Source organism: Hippocampus comes, unplaced genomic scaffold, assembly GCF_001891065.2.
Source record: "Hippocampus comes isolate QL1 unplaced genomic scaffold, H_comes_QL1_v1.1 scaffold477, whole genome shotgun sequence".
NCBI classification, from domain to species: domain Eukaryota; kingdom Metazoa; phylum Chordata; class Actinopteri; order Syngnathiformes; family Syngnathidae; genus Hippocampus; species Hippocampus comes.
The window spans coordinates 39,902-46,117 of record NW_017805449.1 but is presented as its reverse complement, the minus strand read 5'-3'; the positions used below and the strand labels follow the sequence as shown (position 1 = coordinate 46,117).

The window sequence follows — 6,216 nt, the reverse complement described above, 5'->3', positions numbered from 1 at the left end:
AGGGCCGCAAAAAAAAAAAAAAAAAAAAAACAGGACGTACGCATTCACCGACCGCACAGTGTCAATAGAAATCCAATCCGAGCGTGAAGTGTTTGGTTTTTCAAGGGCCGGTTGGCCATACTTCACATGCCCGCGTCATTCAAAGAAAACGCCGGGAGTTGTGTCGGTGTTCCACCGTGTGGCCCCTCCCTCCCTTGGTTGCCTTTCCCTTTAAATTCAGAGTAGGATAGGCGTCTCCCCAATCATCACCGACACACCTGCCAGTCTTCACCTTGTCAGCCGGACACTCCTTATTTGCAGAAAGGCCAGTCTGAAAAGCCACCCGTTGCCGGTTCGGCCATCTTGGTTTGGTTCCTCATGACTGTCGTTCGGTTGCCGCCTCCGTGACCTGTCCCTCTTCCTGACAGTAAGCCAGTACTGAGTTTTTTGAGTCCGCCCTGTGCTTGTCTTAGTCGGGAGGGCCCAGTCGCCAGGTGCCGTGTGTTCCCGTGCGTGGATGAAGCCGATCTGGTCCGTTCAGGCCGGAGCGTGGACGCGAGCCGACCATGTTTTGACTGGCCGCTATGTGTGTGTGTGTGTGGGCAGTAGCACTCCCACACCTCCAGCCTGTTCGCCCGCTCGCAGACGTCGCGCCGCGCTCGCCAGTTTATCCCCCCCCCCAAAAAAAAAGTACGCAACTTCCAGCCACATGACGCCTGCCGTGAAAAAATAAATAAACCGGGCGCTTAATTGAAAGCGCTCGTCAATCTGTCAGCGGCAAATGCGCGAGCGCGCGGGAATGAATAATGGATTGCGGGGTGGAAGAAGAAGATAATGGGAGGTGGGGGGGGGGGATGAAGGGAGCGGCAAACCAATGATTGACGCTGACAAGTTCGACATGAGACAAAAAGGGTGATCAACATTCACCGGGCTCTCCTTTGCATTTGCAAAAAACCGGCCAATTATGCACCGAACCGCCAACATTGCCTCTGAAGAGAGACAAAACTCGGAAAGGATTTTAGCCGATCAGAAATTAACGAGCGGATACGATTGTTTTGACCCGATTCAAGGTTTTAAGTTTCAGTGAATTTCTGTATATTTCGAATCCATTTCACAAACAGAAGCTATCTGAAGGCGCTTCACAAATTGAGCAGGTCAGGAGCCTCGCACGTTCCCACGTTGCGCTTGGAGACGGAGGCAAGGGGGGGGGAAAAAAAAACAAAAAAAAACTCTCTCTCGGGGAAAAAAAACTCAAACATAATCCGAGCAGTCAGGTGAACATCCAATCAGATGTGTTAAGATGCACTTATGTGTCAAACACGGAGGCAAGGGGAAAAAAAAAAAAAAAACTCTCTCTCGGGGGAAAAAAAAAACCTCAAACATAATCCGAGCAGTCAGGTGAACATCCAATCAGATGTGTTAAGATGCACTTATGTGTCAAACTCTTCTGCGTTTAAAGGCAAAGGAGCATCTGGATCGCATCCAGATTGCGCATTTGGCAGCAGTTTGATTCAAAGACGGATAATCCAACTTGTTTTTTTTTTTTTTTTGGTGTGTGTTTGTATATCCTTTTCAGGCACAGCGGTTACTACAGTGGATAGTTTATCACGTTATCAGGTTACAGGTTATCATTATTAGTGCACGAAAGGGTCAAGCAGGGTCGCATCTCATTTTGGTCCCCAAAGGAAATTCTGGATCTGGATGAAAGTTTGCCATCGAGGTCTTTGATCAGTGGCCCGTCAACGATTTTGCTTTGCCTCGGCGCCATCAGACTTAGTTTCGAGCTAACTTCATCATCGCGGCGGTGTTGTGTTCCCATTTAAGCTCGGCGTCAGTGATTAATGTCATCAGCGGCGCGGCGTCACACCTCCCAAATGAGTTTGAGATTGACGGTCCGGTTTATTAGACTCGGTGTGGACTGACGGCGGCGTAATTAAAACTGTCGCCGCGCGCTAGCCGTCAGAACGCCGGAAGACGCCCCGTCGTCGTGCGACGCGTCGGTTTACGTTTCGCATATGTTCGCGCGGGGGCGCGGCGAGAAACGCGACGACTCATTCGGCGACGGAGATTTCCGAGAAAATGACGCTTGAAACGTCGCCAATGTCTCTCCTCGTCATTTCCCTTTTTCTGCGGCGATCGTGAAAGATTTCACGGCCGTGATCCCGGCGTACGAAGTCCTGAGATGTCGACCGATGCTAACGTGAGACCGATTCTTGCTAACGCGGAGGCGATTTGGACAGCCCGTGTTCTCGCTTTGACTTGTAATCTGGTCCAGGCATTAGTGCCCCGTTAAGTGTCTCGGTCCCGGTGTCACCTTTGGTCCATCAGCCCCAATTTGGTGCGACACGGGCTTCCCAATTCCGAAGTGTCTCCGCTCTCCAATCTAACAAACGGCCCCTTTCTGCCTCGCATCCCTCCTTCTTCGGGCGCTGATGGCAGAAGCGCTGACGCGCCCGATCGATAACGACTAATGTGGAGTAAAAGGATAAACTTACCTGCTGGATCACCTGCCAACGGTCCTGAGCCGCCCCCCCGCCACTGCCTGTTAAAGGTTCGAATCATTCTCTTCTTCGCTATTATCAGCAATTCCCTGCTGGAATTGGACTTTTTCAAAAAAGTGGGGAGGGAAATCCCACCCGAGCTGGCTTGTTAAAGGTTCAAGTCATTCGCTCCTTCGCTATTATCAGCAGTTCCCGCTGGAATTGGACTTTTTCAAAAAAGGTTCGGAGAGAAATCCCACCCGAGCCGTTTTTCCGAATGGCTCTTCTCGCTATTGCGAAGCTTCGTACGGCGCCCGAGGACCCATTGACGACGATTGCGGTCAAGCCGATCTGCCAGGAGAAGCGGAACCGATATGTCGTTCCCGGCTAACGCATCGATTCCCCCATTGGATCATAAAAGATGCATTCCATTTTATTTGATGATGGAAAAATGGCGGAATCAGCCGGAAAGGCCGCAAAGAAAAGACAAAAGGTGCGCGAACGCTTTGTTGACGCCGATTCACGATTGACGAAACAATTATCTCATCCGCCCAGTCTGCTGCCGAGGCCCAGACTTTCGCCTCGACACTTTCTGGCTTTTTGTTTTCTTTTCCCGCCTCGCCATCGGGATCGTTAGCGCGTCCGTCAATCGCAACTTCGGTCGTAAATCGGCGACACTAGCGATAGGTTGACTCCCCTTGGACGGTCGATCGTCAATCGGAAATGTCAGGATCAATGAGCTCTTCTGTGGCACCGTCATGCTTTTGCTTTCCATCGTCACCCGTTTGCGTTCAATCTCTCTTCTTGACACCGTCGAACCGACGCGTCAAAGCGCACCTTTTGTCCATTATCTCACTCTGAGAAGTGGGATTAAATATCGAGGTCTATTAGAATGTCGTGCCTTTGTTTTGAATGGCAGGAAAGTGATTCAAATGAATAGACTTGAGAGCGCTTTATGCCGACAGGATGCAAAGGATGTTGCCCGCGTGCTTTATGAAGCTCAAAGCGCGTCTGATGGTGCGCGGCGATACCGTTGCTGTGACTACCCCCGCGTGTGAAGACGGCTTATTTCTTTTTACAACCTGTCAAAAAACATTGATGTTAAATTTCAATTCCGTTTGCTCAGGAGAAAAAAATTTGACATATGATACCTAAATGAGGATACCCGTGTTGCTTTTTGAAGTGCGATTGTCAGACCACCGGCTCATTTATAGACGGAGCCTCGGGGTCTCGGGCCATTAAACCCGGCAAATAATGCGGGTGAATTCATTCAGGGCTAAAAGGATTGAGAATGGGCCCAGATAAGGAAGCGTCTCGGTAATTGGGGTTCTAGAGGGGGGGTTGGGGGGGGCACCAAGGCTGCACCTTTCGTTGACGGTTATCGACGAAAAAAAAAATATCTAACACGCTGAAATAAGCAAACGCGCGTGGAATGACTTTGAATCAAAGCTACAATATGTGGTTGTTTTTCAGCGCTCCACTTATAGTTCGCTTTGTTTGATGTTTACTTTGACCGGAAACAGTTCTTTCTTGAAGAAATGTTCTCCGCTGCCTTGTTTGCTCAACACAACCGGGAAAAAGAAAACCCCCAAAATGTCGACGTAGACAAAGCTAATCTCCCATACAAACCTTACCACGCCCCCCCCCCCCACGCCTCTTCAAAGTCATTCCGCATTGCGTTGCATTATGCCGAGCGGAAATTGTTCCTTTTTTTATCCATCGGGAGAATTGGGACGAAGCACACATCATCATAAAACAGCGGACTGCCTCCGAGCTGCCAGGGCAATGAAAATGATGGACAATCAGTGAATTGAATCGGAGCAAATATGATCTCTGGACATTAACTCCGCTATAGTATGCACACATTTTCTTTTCATTAGACTCACACGCTGCTATTTTAATGAATTGCCGAGAGTAATGAGTGCTTTTAGGTGGCGGGCCCCGGCCGGGTGTTTCATCATGGAAATGGCACAATACCAATTAAACCTCATCATGCCGGAACGTTCCGGCCTTGAACTGGCCCCCCGGATTAGCCCCCCGCACCGCTTCCCCAAGAACCTTTAATTGTCATCACGTCGCGCTTTTGACGATTCGGATCGTTGGGTAAACAGTGCGTCAGAGGCGGCGGTGGTTTCAGACACTCGCCCACTTGAGAGAAAACGGAGCAGATAAGCTGCTGCGATGCCCTCGCAAGTGGGAAAGGAGAGCTCGCAACTCCTTCTCCTCGTCTGTTTACGGACCAAACAAAATATTTATCATTGTGCCAGATTCCCCTCAATCCGTTTGGAAAGTTTTCCCCACTTTTTTCAATGGAACTCGCCACGGAAAAATCGCCGAGGCGAAAGCCGGCGCGAGCGCGCTGTCGGATTGCGAGGCATTTATACGGCACGCGGCGCAAAGTCAATAGCCACGGAAAAACACATATGGCTGCGCGCACACGCTCATCACATGATTGAACGGCCAGTACTCTGTAATCACTGACAATATGTCTGCTGCCCCGTGTCACGCACACACACACACACACACACACACACACACACACACACACACACACACACACACACAGTGTTTCTCCAGCCGTCCCCAAAGCATCTGACCTGCCGCCTTTTCTCTAATGACAACTGAAACGGACCATTCTGTCTCGCCGCCCGGACATTACAGCGTTTGGGTTTCACAGGCCCCCCCTCTCGACACTAATGTCCGCTGTTGTGGATCACAGTCCCGGTTAATGACCTCGGCCCGCGGGATCAGGAGAGCGGTCTTGCCTTGTTGTCCATCCGTCTGTCTGGGGGCACTCCGGAGGTCGCGACACGTTCCCGGAGAGCCGGCGACAATCACGGTCGAGCGGCGGTTCTGAATGCTTTCATTCTTGAACGAAATACAGGCGGGGTATTGAGTGGCACCCCCCCCCCTGGCCCCCCGACCCCCTCCTTCACTCTCCCACCCTGCCGCACATATTGAAGGGTTGGACGGTGGCCCCCTGGACTCACCGGGTGACAGATGGCGGGGACAAATGGACACGGCGGTCCGGTTTCCCATTTCCAGACACTCTTGCGCATGACAGATTTGGACATGGGATGTTTTATTGAAAAACAAAAATTGGTGATCAGAAATTGAGGACAGTCATGTCATTTTCAGATGAGCAGATTATTATTATTTTTTTTACGATTCATTTTGAAAGATCACCAAGTGTCCGAGTAATACTGAGGTACAAAGATCAGAAAAAAGAAATGAGGCACAGTGTGAGATGTGGAAACGTTTTGCTTACACAGGAGCCAGTCGGATCAAGCCTGAAAGAAAACTCGGTCAACTTTGCTGAAAATCCAAATCGGACTCATCGTCAGAGTTGCGTGAAGACGCGCAGGGCTAACCAGCGCCGACCGCCAATGCGTCGACTCGACCTCCTGACGAATCGCGGCGTCGAAAAGTAGCAAGACGACCCACAAGGTAAGGTAAGACTCGACTGCAGTCAAAGTGTGTGCGCTTGTTGATGATGAACATGAACCGCTGTGGCATTTTCAGCAGACTTCATTTGGCTGAAGCGAGCGGGCGCCGTGCCCCGAGGGGCTTCCAATGCGCAACCGCCGTCGAGGCGCCCCGGCGTCAAGGTTAGCACTTGAAGGCAGCGTTTGTGAAAATGCATGCTGATGTCCGCCGGGAGCAGAATTCTGATGAGGTTGGAGAAAGTCTAATCTCCCCAATTTCATTTTTTTTTTTTTTTTTTTTTTTGTTTTTTTTTTATTTCCAATTTGGCCAT

At 50.4% G+C, this 6,216-nt stretch overlaps 1 long non-coding RNA gene across 1 annotated transcript in view; it reads left to right on the top strand.

Moving 5' to 3' along the window:
• LOC109518291 (uncharacterized) overlaps nucleotides 1-6,216 on the top strand; it is a 36,226-nt gene that overhangs the window by 26,175 nt on the left and 3,835 nt on the right. Inside the window, exons 3-4 of the long non-coding RNA XR_002168702.1 lie at nucleotides 5,732-5,906; nucleotides 5,985-6,135. This is a non-coding gene — a long non-coding RNA (uncharacterized LOC109518291). The remainder of the gene's footprint in view (nucleotides 1-5,731; nucleotides 5,907-5,984; nucleotides 6,136-6,216) is intronic.